Source organism: Gossypium hirsutum, chromosome A10 (assembly GCF_007990345.1).
Source record: "Gossypium hirsutum isolate 1008001.06 chromosome A10, Gossypium_hirsutum_v2.1, whole genome shotgun sequence".
NCBI lineage: Eukaryota > Viridiplantae > Streptophyta > Magnoliopsida > Malvales > Malvaceae > Gossypium > Gossypium hirsutum.
The window spans coordinates 75,492,291-75,507,620 of NC_053433.1; the positions used below are offsets into that span (position 1 = coordinate 75,492,291).

Here is a 15,330-nt window from a genome sequence, read left to right on the forward strand (position 1 = left end):
CCTCACATGGCCAAGCCACACAGGCTACAAAAACACACATGGTCGTGTGCCCCACATGGCCTGGCACACGGTTGTGTGTCATTGGGCAATTTCGAAAAACAACCCTGTTTCGTACATTTTTCCAAAGTTCTGATGAGTTTTTTTTTTTACTTAGATCACACACACCTAATTGTTGATTTGGTCAACTACCCAACTAAGACTCACGAATCCTACAATTGGAATCAAAACACATCGATTACCTACCAAAAATAATCCAAAAATTTCTCATAAACATACCTTTTTTCACAACGAAAAATAACCCCAAAAACCAATGTTCAATCACTTACAACGAAATTAATAGTCGCCAAAATCGTTCCTAACTAGCCGAGGAATCGTCAAACACCATATGGTTATCTCCTAACAATATAAGAACACACAACAAAGAGATTAAATTTGAAAGATTTTCAGCAACACAATGTTTAACTTAATCTAACTTGGCCATCATGATTTCACAATGAAGAACAAAAAATAAACCAAACTAATAGTAGGATCACAACAAAAAGTAAACTACTTAAATTCAAAACAAAAATAATTTCCACTTGTACACATAGGGACTCAAACTTGGGATCAAAAGGTAAGCTAAAACCTTACCACTAAACTAATAAGCTCATTTTATTATAATTTGCACAGAAATAAGATTTAAGTCAAAAGACCAGGGATAAGAATTGAGCTAAATTTAACAAAATTTCAAAAAATTGGATTTGAACTTAGGAACTCTTACACACATATGACATACATATCCACTAAACCAAATTAAATTATTTGTCAAAACTTTCACATCCTTAATCCAAAACAGGGCACGACCTCTCTTGGTTTCACTAACCCAATTTCTCCTAACCCAGTTTTGGACATGTGACATGAATTTTTTTTTCAAAATATAAATTTTAGAATTTTTAGAAATATTTTGAATATTTGAAAATTATTTTAATTTTTTTTAAGTTTTGTTGAGAGAGAGAGAATCAATTTGCTCATTTTAAAAATTGATAGAGACGAAAAGAGTATTTACACCAATATATTATTTCAATTATTCAAGTTATTCAAATTGTAAAATTCAATTAGACTCATTTTTAGAGTTGATAGAGACCAAAAGAGTATTTACACCAATATATTATTTCAATTATTCAAGTTATTCAAATTGTAAAATTCAAGTTATTTACACCAACCTGTTATTTGAATTATTTGAATTATTCAAGTTAATTGAATTGTAAAATTTAACTCAACTTGAAATCGAAATACGAATTACTTATTCGAGTCGACTCGAATAACTCGATTCAATTAACTTGAAATTCAATTTTTTTTTTCGAATTGAATCGAGTTTGCTCATACCTATTTTTTTAAACTTTAGATGAATTGCTCTTGGTTCAAACCCATATAAATGCAAAAAAAAAAAATCAACATTTTTTCAAATATTAAATCTAGTACCCTGATTTGAATTCATATAAACATGTTTTCATATTTTCATTATTAAAAAAAATTATTTCTTTTTATCAAATATGTTTTCATTTTTTTAAGTAAAAATATTTTGTTTGTACAGGCCCAAATTTTTCCAGCCCGTCAGGAAACCCAAACACATAAATAAATAAAAAGTCCCAAAATTTTAAAAGTCCAAATTACAATTAAAAATCACACCAGCCCAAATTATCAAGGCCCAGTTAGATGACCTAAACCCTAGCCCACTAGCTATCAACATTTTCAGTCAAACAAGAAAGGAACCCTAGCATTGCAGCCACCATTCAGCCCTTCAAGCGTGCCACCACCGCCATCACTGGCCATCACGCGTGTCTGACACCTGCAAAGAAAGATCCACACGCAAGCGATACAAACAACAGAGAAACAAAGAAAAAGAAAAATGACAAACACAAAAAACAAAAGAAAACAAGCCTTGTATTCGGCTATAAAGGCTATAATCTATCCCCTTGTATTCTTTTACGCATATTAAGCAATCAAAAGCAAAATAGAAGTAAAAAAAGAGGATGATTTCGATTTCTATTTTTGTGTACTTTTCGTTTTTTTATTTTATTTTTTTACCTTTTTTTATTATAAATCTATTCTAAACAAAAAAATAAAAAGAAGAAAAAGCTTACCGGAGACACTCCATGACGCCTCGTCAGAGGGCTTTTCTCCGTTGTCGCGATCGGACTCAAAAGGGGGTACGAGCCCTCCCTTTTCATTTTTTGGGTCGAAGGCATTTTTTCTTTCAAGGGCGTCGCAAAACGAGGGCTTAAAGCCCGTTTCATCCGTTGCCGGCCATTGGCCACGGCGGCGGTGCGGCAGACCACCAAGAGGCTCCACGCCGGCCAAGGAGAGAGTTGAGAGAAAATGGGGGGGGTTTTGAATTTTTTTTAGAAACACCGAAAAATGAATTTTTCTAAAAAATTTTTTGTTTAAATGACAAACATGAAACGGCACCGTTTCATTCCCTCCCCCTAGATGCCAAAATGGCGGTGTTTGGGGAAGGGGCGGTTTGACCCGACCCGATTGGGAAGGATCCTACGGATCCTTCTGTTTTGCCTCTTGTTTTCAATTTGGCCCTTTTATTCTTTCTTTTGCGTTTTTTTAATTTGACCCCATGTTCTTTGCACTCGTCTTATTTTGGTCCCATTTGAAACGGTGCGCATAAGGGCTGGGAATATTTTCCCAATCAGTCCCCCACTGTTTAGGCTCGTCTCATTTCAATCCTTGATGGCCTATTTTCTATTATTTACAATTTATACCTTAAATTTCAATTCAATTTCAACCTAGTCCTAGCCTGTTTAATTTATTTATTTATTTATTATTTCAGCTTTTTAGGAACTGTGTTATTATTATTTATTTTAAGTTTGTTTATCTTATATTATTTATATTAAACCATTTTATTATTAGTTATTTTAACCCTTTTTTACGTCTTATGTATTTTAAATTATTATAGATTTTAAATATTTTACATATATTATTTATTTTAACTACTATACATATTACTTATTTTGAAATATTTTTATACGTTATTTATTTTGAAATATTATATATGTATTATCTATTTAAGTTTCTTTCCATACGTTATTTAGTTACACTATTTTATAAAAAAAACTATTTTAAAATTCTTTTATTATTTATCGTAAACCTTTTATTATTATTAATTTTAAGATTTCATATGTTACTTATTTTAAAATTTTATATATGTATTATTTATTTTGGATTTTTTATATTTTTTTATTTAAATTACTTTTGTACATTATTTATTTTAAATCTCTCTTTTACACATTATTTATTTTAAGCTCTTTTATATGTTATTTTAAAGGGTCCTTTTTATTTTACTTTGTCTATTATTCATTTTAATTTATTTAACATATTATTTATTTGAAATTTGCTTTATATATTATTTTATATCAAATTGTTTATAGTTTATTTATGTTAAATCTTTTTCACATGTCGTTCATTTTGAACGATTCTTTGGTATTATGTGTTTTAAATCTTAATTATTTCATTTGTTATCTATTTTAAACTTTTATCCTATTTACTTTAAATCGTTTTTTTGTGTATTATTTTACTTCGTTTGTCTTTTATTATTGATTGGTATTAAAAAATAATATACATTGTGAATATGGCCATTACATGTACTAGAAATTATTTATTGACATCTTCATATTGTGACATTCATTAATATTGTAGCTAATTCATGTTGTATCATTCCATGCTCTATGTTATATTTTAGTTTTATCTAGTTCAAATCATACCGTACATCACGCTCCAACATATTTGCTTTGCTTGAAACAAAATGAACACACATCGTCAAATGCTATACTTATTATTATTCAAAAGTAAAAATTTCAAGACAAGACAATATTTCGCGTTTTGGGGTTTAAGAAATCGTACCCTAACTTACGAGGTCTCGATTTTCTTGTTAAACCTAAATAGCCAAATATCCTTTTAGATTTCAAAATGCACAAAGTTTCGATAAAAATTTAAAGGCCAATTTATTCCCAAAGATTCGAACGTCGCATCCTAACTTACGGGATGTGGCATTTTGTTATCTCGGGACGAGTGGGCCTTTGATGCTCGTTTCAGTGTAATTCAAGCGTTTTAGAATTAAGATTCATAAAAAGGATCGTATTTTAAAATTTCTTTTAAAATCTTTTCAACTTTCGACATTAAGACGTTAATTAATCGATTATACCAATTTTGGACGTGATGAGGGTGCTAATCCTTCCTCGCACGTAACCGACTCTCGAACTCGTTTTCTCAATTTTCGTAGACTAAAATCATTTGTTTTAATAAAACGAAATATTTTATTAAAACGACCAAATTTCTAGGTGATCCGATCACACCTAAATAAAAAGGATTGGTGGTGACTCTATTTTCATTTTCTCATTTTTAAAATAAGTTGACGTCTTTTTTTAAAAAAAATAGCTTCGACGTTGTTAAAATGAAAAAAGGAAATAGAAAATATCTGAAGAAACCATCATTATCTTCTACCAACCTTTCTTAACTTTTATTATCGGGGTATTCGATATTTTTGGAATCTTTTCAGATATATAGTTTACATTTAGGTAAATAACTCCCCAATCATTGAACTGATTATATTTTTGGTCATTATAGTTTAAAAAGTTATAATGTGATCACTAAATTATTTAAAAATTTTCATCTAAATTACTAAGTTATTACTGGTTTGTAAAATTTTAAATTAAATAAAAATTTTATATATAAAATTATATAAAATGAAAGTTCATATAAAATTACTAAGTTATTTCCCCTATCAAATCAAGATTTGATGAACGATATAACAGTTTATTAAATTAGTGTATTTTGATGTATTATGAATTATTTAGATTACATATTAATATAAGTTATATTCTCGTATTATAATTTATTTTTATGATACAATTTAATATTAATTAAATCTTAGATAATTAATGAATCAATATTTATTTAGTTCTTTTTGTTTTTCAGGAAAACCAATGAGGACAGAATACGAAATATAATAATTTAAAAATACAATTTTATTAATCTATTTGTTCGAAAAATTGCATGCACTTATAATGAAATTGTAACGCCCCAATTTTCGGGAATCCTGTGAATGTTGGCATAGGTTTAATTATGTTAGTGGGCCTCTAGAAAGCCCAAACTTAAGATAGAACCCGACAATTTTAGTTAATTTTTGTTCCATAAGAAAAATGGGGTGAAATTATGAAATAGAACCTATGTGAAAATGTTTGAAAATGCTATAGGCTAAATTGAAGTGGCCAAATAAATAGGAGTGCAAAATAGGAGGATTTGCATGACAAACCTCCCATTTTACATGAAGTGGCCAGCTATCATGTTGTTGTAGACAAAATGTGCACTTGATATCCATAATTTATGGTACAAATTGATACAAATTGATAATAGGTTAGGTAAATGTTCCATGATAATGGGTTAGGTAAATGTTTCATGATAATGGGTTAGGTAAATGTTTCATGATAAGAATTTCATATCTTTTGTATTAAAGAATTAAATGGATGAAATATGAAGTTTTATTAAAAGAAAAAGGGGTGAAAAGAACAAAGTTTTGTCCATCTTTGTTCATCATAGCTGAAAGTTAGAGAAGAGAAAGGAGAGGAGAAAGCTCTTGAGTATTCGGTCATTAGGAGGAGGAAAATTGAAGGTAAGTTCTTGATACCTTTCTTCTATTTTGAGGTTCATGAGTTCTTCTTGATTCTACCTTAACTCTTGAAGTATATTTTGATTTTTAGTTGTGTTGTGAGCATTTAGTCATGAATTAAAATGAAGGAACTGGTTGTTGTTTCATGCTCTTTTGATGAAAAATGGAAGATAGGTGAAGTTGAGCCAAACAAATGAGCATGCATGTGCCTTAGATGTTAAAGGGAAAAATCAGCTAACATGTTGTGCTTTAAAATGATGAAATGGAGATTATACTTAAGTAAAATCATATATATGTGATGATTGATTGGTGATATACATGTTTAAATAACATGCATGCAAGGTATGTGTGAAAGAGTGATTTGGTAATAAATCTGCTTGGGACAGCAGCAGTAACGTGACTTTGGAAAATCACCATAAATTGTGGGAGAAGAATTAGAAGCTGAATAAATTATGTAATTAAAGCTTAATGAGTCTAGTTTCAAATGAAATAAACGAGAATATATTTTGAATTCTGTATAATGAGAAATTTGATTTGAAATGAAGAGTGGTCAGATTAGTCAAACAGTGAAACATGGGAAACTTTGAGAAAAATATGGTATTGATTGGCTAAACCAAAAATTCTGAAAATTTTATGGATAGAAGATATATGAGTCTATTTTCAGGGAAAATTAACGGAACTTGATTTGGAGTTTCGTTGCTCCAGTTATAAATAATTTAGTGACTGTTGCTCAGGAAGACAGTTTGCAGTGAAATTATGATTATGTGGTAAACATTGACAAAAATTTGTTAATGAGTTGCTTATTATTTTCTTATAAGCTTACTATGATCTGTAGGTTTGGTTGGTCGAATATTGTAAGGGGTTAATACGTAGTTCGTATTTGAATAGTTAGATTAATGTGTTAGTAATCCAATTGTAGGCAGTTCGTCTGTGGATCTCGTCAGCATATCGTCGCAAACAGGTGTGTAACTAACACCCTCTTTCTTAGTCTGGATCGGCAAAAGTCGAAAAGCCAAAATACCGAAAACTGGTATTTTGTAGATTTGCGAGTGTGCGAATGCTCGTGAGGTAAATTGATTAATGTTTATGGTAAGCTATAAAATTTGGACTGCAAAGTGCATGATTTTTGTGCCCTCGATATTTTTGGGCTTAATGGGCCAAAATTGGAATGATGGGCCAACGGGCCCAATTCGGTAAGAACCCTCGGTACGTGATTCTGTTAGTACGTGAAAAGTAGGAATATGCATGAAAAACCCTAAAATAGATAAATTACTGAAATACCTTTAAAAGTGGAAAATTTACAATTTTACCCCTAGTAGATAAATTACTGAAATACCCCTAGGGTTAAATTGACCTAAATGCATGTTTGACTGTTGTTATTTACTGCATGCCATGTTGTTATTATCTGATGCATGGGACTGGGATATTGACGGAGGAAGTACTGAAAGTGGCTTGTCCACGTACTGGAGGCTTTGCCTCAATTTACTATTAACTAAGCAGCAAGGCTGCAACTGTGGAGTGTTGGGCTGGGTGGGTTGAGCTATTCCCCACATGGAGTGTATGGCTGGTACGGGTGGAGTGTAGTGGTTGGTGGGTTGAGTAGTCTCCCCAAATGAGCTTGCATATGTTATTGATGTTGCATGTATTTTGAAATGGGCCTCTGGACCATACTGTTATCTGAATAAGGGGCTAAGGCCCAGTTTATTGTAATCTGAAAAGGGCTCTGGCCCAGTACCACTGTTACCTAAATGGGCTTAGGCCCAATGGGCTTGAGCTGACTTGGGCCTTGAATGAGTTTTCCTTACACACTGAGTTTCCCCAAACTCACCCCTTTTATTTTCATCCGCGCAGGAAATCCCCAACCATAGTGGGCTTGGAGCTGTGAGGGAATTCGGAGTGGCCACCCGTTCTGAAAGTTTGATTTTCTTCTAGTGAACTGGACATCCTTTTATTTACGTTTGAAGTTTTGGGTTTTTAAATGTAATAAGGCCGCTTAATTATTTTTAATGGTTTTAATATGTATTACTAAGATAAGGTATTACTTATTTTAACTGTTGAAATTGGATAGCTTTAGGGCGCGTTTTCAAAAACAACAGTTGATTTCAAAATAACACGACAACAAGCAAAGCTTCCGCAATGAAAGTATTTTCCAAAATTAATCACTTTTCCTAAAAATGACTTAATCAAATCGGTTTCCTAGAAATATCCATGACGTTAAGGTGTGGCAATGGCGGTATGCATGTCTAGGATTGAATCCGAAGGGAGCTTGGTACTTAAGCAATCCGATGGCTCACCACCTCTTTTCTGGTTTGCTACCTGGTGCACAGCTTCCATTCACTTTAACCTATAATGAAATTATCTTTTAAAACACTAAGTAGGTTTTTCTGGATCAACAATATAAAATGTTTTTAACGCTTCGATGTGGCATGTCGGATCCAGCCATAACGTCTGGGCCGGGTTTGGGGTGCTACAGAAATAACTACATTAAGAACTCAAAATCCCAATAGTTAGAATGTAATCGCTTCATAATGGTATTTTGAAAATGGTTTAAAAAGTTATACGGGTCTTAATAATGTTAGAATAATATATAAATGTCACATCCCAAAATTGAGTCTAGAAAAAAAGGAATAAAATTTAAGATTTTATTTTTCTATCCGATAAATGTTATTTATATTCTACTAATTCAACGGGAATTCTTCTATCTCTCCTTAAAATATATGGCATTGGTGGGACTAAATATATACAACTTTGAAATATTTTTCTTCTACCTGAAAATAGTGAGAATTCATTTTCTAATAACAAATTCTATTTTCTGGTAATAACAATTCTTGAGAGAGAGATTTACTTTCCTACTGGGAGTAAGAAAATTATTTATGGTTTTGTGTATGATTCGTGATTGTTCGAGTTCACACTCTAAGTTATTCGCGGTACAAGAATATCAGAGGAGACCATTTGGTTGAAAGCCAAGAAGGTTTTGGATCTGTTTCTCACAAAACATATGTACTTTTCGAAAAAAATTATTATAAATAATACAAACCGACTCAGTTTTCACAATGTTAAATATTTACTGTGATAAAAAACTATTTTTAAACCGAATTTTTTCCAACAAAATATAAGTTTATTCTTTAGCGTTTATGACTAAATGTCATTGTATTATAAATAGTATCATCTTACCAATCACAATTTACAATCACAATTACTTATATAATTCGACATAACTCAATCCAACGAGTAATGACATTTATACATACCTCAGTACTGTTGATCAACAATATCATTTGATTATAATAAACTACCAGTAATGACATTTATACATACCTCAATACTGTTGATCACCAATATCATTTGCTTATAATAAACTACCTGTTTAAAGAATAAATTATAGAAGTCCAAACTAGATTTGTTGTTCATTATTTGTTCTCGTCTTTCCGTTGTTCATAGATGTTCCAATTTCGTTTTTAGCCTCATTCAATAAACTGGGTATAGAAAATATATTAAATTCTCATTTCAAATATATAAGTACTCAATTTAAATCCATTTTATAAAATTTTCAATTTAATCCCTTATATCACTAAAATTTAGAATCTTCCTATTTTATATTTTATTCTATTGAATTTAAATCCAACTTCATAATTTTACTATAAAAGTCCTATTTTATCACCATTTACTAGCAACCCTCCTAAGTTCTTATTCCTTAAGAATAGATTCCTATTAACATATAACTGACTATACAATTTAATTTCAATTTAAGCTTTAAATCCCATACTATCCATTAAGATTCTAGCAAGATTTTTATATGATCAAAACATGGTTCTCATCATCCATAGTTTTCAAGCTTCATTTCTCTTTAATTTCAACAACAACTTAACTAAAACATTAATTATTTCATAATTTAACAATTGATTTAGTTTAATCTAACATCCTTATAGTATGCTTTAATAAAAATTAAAGAAGATAGCTTATTCACCCCATGAGTTTTCATCGGCATTAGTGAAATGTTGAAAGAAAATTCTCCATCTTCTTTCTTCTTGAATTGGTGAAGGTAAGATGATAATGCCCACTATTACACACACATATATATGATTAATTAAGTAATGATCATTAATTAAATTAATGGCTACTATTGAAGGATGACAAGCTTAATGGTTTTTAATGGTTGGATTTAGGCGGTGCCAATAATATGAGTTGACCCATGATTTAATTGCTTTTAGATCCTTAATATAATTGTACTTTTAAAGACTTTATTGGAATCTCAATTCAATTCAACCTAGTCTTTGTATTATTATTGATGCTATATTTAATAATTTTACTAAATAATTCTATTACTAAAATTTATATTTGACTCAAACCAATTAAATTTTTTTGGATTAACTTGTCTTAATAAATTCGATCAAAAAACCGAATTCTTTTATATCGATAAAAATCGGATAGTTACACCTTTACTTCTGATTATCACATCAGTAATTCCTTGATCCTCCTCACTAGATTTGTATCATCTGCTCTGCTCTATTCTTCGCAGCTAGTAAGCTGCTACTTTCGACCATGAGGAATGTTATTTGGATGATATCTAATTTGTTTAACTAGTACTGATTTTGTTGTTCGCAAAATTAATGCGATCTCTTCTTCATTGTTATTATGCATTAAATTTCATGGGAAGCTTTTTATTTTATTTTATTTCTATTCTATTCATTGATTCAATTCATGATTTTTTAGTCATTTTTTCTTTTAATTAATAAGTCTTTTTCAAGTACTCTAACTTAGGATTCGTGGCATGAAAGGATTACTATTGCAATGTGTATAAACTATCACTTACCATAGGTCTCTCTTTCAATGTGTTATTATAATATCTTCATCTTTGCATATAATTTTCAAGTAATATTTAAGATATGATGTTGATGTAGCGTATAAAACTTAAGGTTGTTTTATTCACTAGCATAGGAAATTGTTTTTTGTTAGGTAAACTAATTGAATGGATTTCATGTTTGCCTTCCTATCTCTTCCTTTATATTGGAGTAGGATTTTGACTTCTATTTGACTTTTCTTTTATCTGTCAAATGAGGTAAAATTAATTTTAGAAATAAAATTTACTTATTTTTTCTTTTTGTTAAAATTATGTGTATTAATAGAATTAATTTTGTTAATGGAAGATTATTGAAAGATATTGGAAATGGATTATGTTGCTAGGGAGAAAAAGTTTGTGGGCAAATCATGTGGTACCACATCAACCTCAAATATCCTTTAATCATATGGTATTATATCTACCTTTAATGTAGTTTCATTTGATCTTCACTTGTCAATTTATTATTTCATGGCCTAACCTTCAAATGGGATTTTTTTTTTATGTGTATTATGAAGCCTGATCATATGTTCGCGATGTACAGTCCATATCAATGTACAATTCTTTACATGACATTATATTTATGGTTTTTACGCAACTCAATTTTACGTTCTGATTTTTCCTTATAACCATCTTCTTTGATTCATTTATTTTGTTCCTCTTGGTTTTACTGTTATTATACTCCAAAGTTCTAATAATTTTGAGTTGCCTTATTTGTTCCAACATTATTGTCAATTGCCGCTTCTGAGGGCTTCGTTTGTTTTCTTGTTCTTCATTTATTTAGGATTTTAATAGGGAAAAAGGGTAAGTATTGTTGTTTCAGTTTTAGTCAATTTTCTTTGAATCTTTTTATTCTGAAACGATCAGAAACTTTCTTAGTTTTTGCATATTTCTATAATCAAGTTTCAGTTCAGTTTAGTGGAGGTGCTTTGGTCAATTCTTAGTGCTTTAGAAGCGCGTTTCAGGTGTGTTTCTTGAAAACTTGTAATTGGGGGTGAATTTGATGTTAATTTTCGTGTTTAGTAGAAAGTTTGGGTGTGGTTTTTGGACAATACGGGCGGTTCACATGGCCATGTGTCGCTTAAGAAATTAGAGTAACTTTTTGGTCACACGGCTTGGGTTGAGTCAAGCGGGGTAGCACACGGCTGTGTGACTTCTATTAGGGATTTTGTTGATCATACACGGTTGTGTCTCCCCTACTCCTTAACTTTGAAATTTGTCAAATGGGCACAGAGAGTTACACGGTCTGAACCATGTATCTCAACCACACGGCCATGTAGCCCTGTCACATGGTCTGAACCCTCCCATACGACCTAGCCACACAGCCTTATGGTCCTATTTTTGTAGCTTTTTCCCTTTTTTGCAAATTTATTCATTTAGTCCCTAAGCGGTCCTTGCATGTTTAAGCCCCTGTAGGAGTGATTGGAACACTGTTACTGATTTTTGAATGTATATGAAAGGTATATTACAATTTGGATTTATATATAAATATGTATACATGTGTTTAAACTTCGTTACTCAGGTAGGTTGCCAATATGACTTTGTTATACTAAAATTTGTATATCAGATCATTTAGATGAATTAGTTAGAATTTATGGATGTTGTTAATTCTACTAATTGGTGTTGGTTATAATTATGTTTGAGGGCTACTGTGAACTGGATATGAGCATGTCCGATTTCATATATTCGTATGCATAATGTACAGGCCCAAATCTGCCCGAGCCCATACAGATAAAAAATTAAACCAAATTAACAGTCCAGTCCATAACAAAACAACAGGCTCAATATGGCCCAAAACAAAATTAACCCTAAAGGGCCCAACGGCCAAAACCTAAACCTAGGTTCAGCCAAACTAGGAAACCCTAGCTCTTGGCGCGCCACTGCCTTTGCCCGAAGCCTCCAGCGCCACGTCATCTCTCAACCTCCAGTGCCGTATGCCACCACAACCGTACCTCCACCTAGCCATCATCGTACTTGCAGAAAAATATAAGCACAACAGCAGAAAACAATGGCGAAAACAAAAAATATTGTAATAAATTTCGGCTATAAAAAGCCATCAAAAATGAGTTGTAATGGTTTTTTTTACAAGATTTTGAATACAAAAATAAAAGAAAACAATCAGAAGCAAAATACTGTCAAATGTGCCTTTTTTACTCATTTCTAGTTTTATTCAAAATAAAAAAGCAGTAGTAACAATAAAAATCTCACCTTTGATTCGTTCTCCGTCATGATTAAGAGTCTTTGGTAACCTAAACGTCACAAAACCCATTCGGGTTCTGACGAGGGTCGTGCGCACGACGAAGACGGAGGTTCTATCATTTGCGATTTGCCTCTTTCCTTTTGGTTTTTTTTTGAAACAAAAATTGTTTTCAAAAACTTTTAGAAAATATTTTTTTTTTTAAAAAATGTTTTTCTACCTTCCAGCATGGCAGAGCTACGGCGGAGCCACTTCGCGAGTTCGCCGGCGTCCAGGCCAGAGAAAAAAAGAATGAGAGAGAACCTAAAGGGAGCTCTCAGTTTTTTGAAGAAAAGAAAGGGGAAAGTGATTTGTTTTTCTAATTTTTCATATTTATATAAGGACTAATATGATGCTGTTTTGGATTTAATTAGTAATGGCCAAAACGACACCATTTTACGCCATACCTGTGCGACCCAACCCGATTGATGGAGGATCCGCGTGTTTTCTTTGAAAATGGGACATTTTCACGATCGATCCCTCACTTTTTCACCTATTTTTAATTTAATCCAGTTCTATATTATTTCTTTTTTAATTTTTCCTCTTAATTTTGATTTTCATTCTCAATTTGGTCTTAGGACCATTAGAAGAGGCCGACTTCTGAGAACGACGCCATGTCGGGAATAGGGGATATTTTCCCCAATGACCCCCTTATTTTCACGCATTACTGTTTGTCCTTCTTAGTTTTATTTGTTCATAATTTAGACCCCTTAAGTTTCGTGCTGATTTCAATGTAACCCTTTGATTAATTCAGTGTATTATTTATTATTATTTATTTATTAATTTACCATTTGCTCTTTATTTTTTTTATCATCTAAGTTTTTGTTTTACATCCATTTTTTAATACTTATATTTCATCCTGCTGATTTATTTATATTCTTTTACTTTTAAAACACTTCAATCTAATATTACATATATCTGAATTATTTATTCATTTATATGTTTATTTATTCCTTTGTTTGTTTGCTATTATGTGCATGTTCTAAAAAATATATGATTGTTTATAATCTCTCATTTGCGTAAAATTTGTTTATTATCATCATTTTATTTAAAATTTTTTCTTCGTTATTTATGTATTGCCCTTTCAATATTTTCATGTTCATCTTTCATTTCTTTATCATGCGTATTATGTCCTTGTTACTTCAAATACATGTTGCATTATCATTTTTTGCCAAATATGATCCTTTCCGCGTTTCAAATATTTTTCAACGTAATCAAATGAAATACGCACATGTCATTTTAAACCTTTTATCATCTTTTAAATTCATAAAGCGATATTTTGTATTTTGGGAATTCAGGAAATCATACCCTAACTTACAGAGATTCGATTTTCTCGTCAAACCTAAATAGCCAAATATCCTTTTAATTTTTTTAAAATATACGAATTCCAAATAAAGATGAAGGCAATATTCCGCGTTTAGAATCTCGAGAAGGCCGTGCCCTAACTTACGGGGTTTCGATTTTCCTCGTTGGACCTAAAAAACCAAATATCCTTTTAAAAATCAAAGTCCGAACTTTAAAATAAAACAATTAAAAGGTAAGCTTATTTTCAAAAGGTCAAATGTCGTACGGGATGTGATATTTTGATATCTCGAGACAATAAGGCCTTTAACGCTCGTTTCAATTTATTCGAGCATTTTTTGTCAACATTAATAAAAATGGGATCGTATTGTTTTTAACTTTCGACATTAAGACATTAGTTAATAAGTTAGGTACCAATTTTGGGCATTACGAGGGTGCTAATCCGTCCTCATACGTAACCGACTCCCGAACCCATTTTCTCGAAATTTGTAGACCAAAATTGTTGCTTTAGTAACTCAAAATGTTTTATTAAAATGACCAATCACAAGGTGATCCGATCACACCTCAGAAAAAAGATTGGTGGCAATTCCCATTTTCGTTTTCAAACTAAAAGTCGACTGTTGTTTTTAAAATAAAAAATGGTTTCGATAGCTTGGCAACTCCACTAGGGACAAATAAGAGAGTCAAGTCGCGATTTGATTAATTCTTGTCTTATTGATCAAAAATTGATAATTCAATTTAAAATTACGATCCTTTCATTGTATTTCATCTGTCATTTTTGGTGATCTTTGCTTTATTGGTTCAAGTCTTGGAATGTTTTTGCATATGGCATTGCATTTCCATTCGATCTTACCCTTTTAAGTGGGAGTGAGAAGATAGTCCTTCGTGAGGTCTTCACCTTCGTATAGGATAGTGGATCACTTTTGGGATACATCCGTACCTATATTTTCGTGAGATTTTCATCTCTGTATAGCCATAGGGAAATGTATTCCCCTGAAATGAACTCGGTCTGTATGAGCCTATAATGGGTGAGGATCGAGGAATCTGCCGGTTCAGGTACCCTTTCTTTAGAACCAAACTACATATAGTGATCCATAAGAGCCCACCCTAGGTAGAGCCGTACAGAACCATTAGTGGTTACCTGAATAGGCGCGTTATTATTTCTTGCTTACTTTGAATTTTTAGTTTCGTATAAAATGCACTGACTTGTATTATTTTGCTTTGATTGCATGACGTTTTCATCATAAAAAAGGGTCTTGATTCACATTCTATTACTAAATAGAGAGCTCGCCATGGAGA

General features: G+C 31.5%; 1 long non-coding RNA gene across 1 annotated transcript; it reads right to left on the reverse strand.

Moving 5' to 3' along the window:
• Positions 1–12,140: 12,140 nt before the first annotated feature.
• Positions 12,141–13,068, reverse strand: LOC107948272 (uncharacterized). The gene is made up of 2 exons (XR_001697306.2): positions 12,702–13,068; positions 12,141–12,451 (listed from the first exon to the last, which is right to left on the reverse strand). It is a non-coding gene; the product is annotated as an uncharacterized lncRNA (long non-coding RNA).
• Between the last annotated feature and the right edge of the window lie 2,262 nt (positions 13,069–15,330).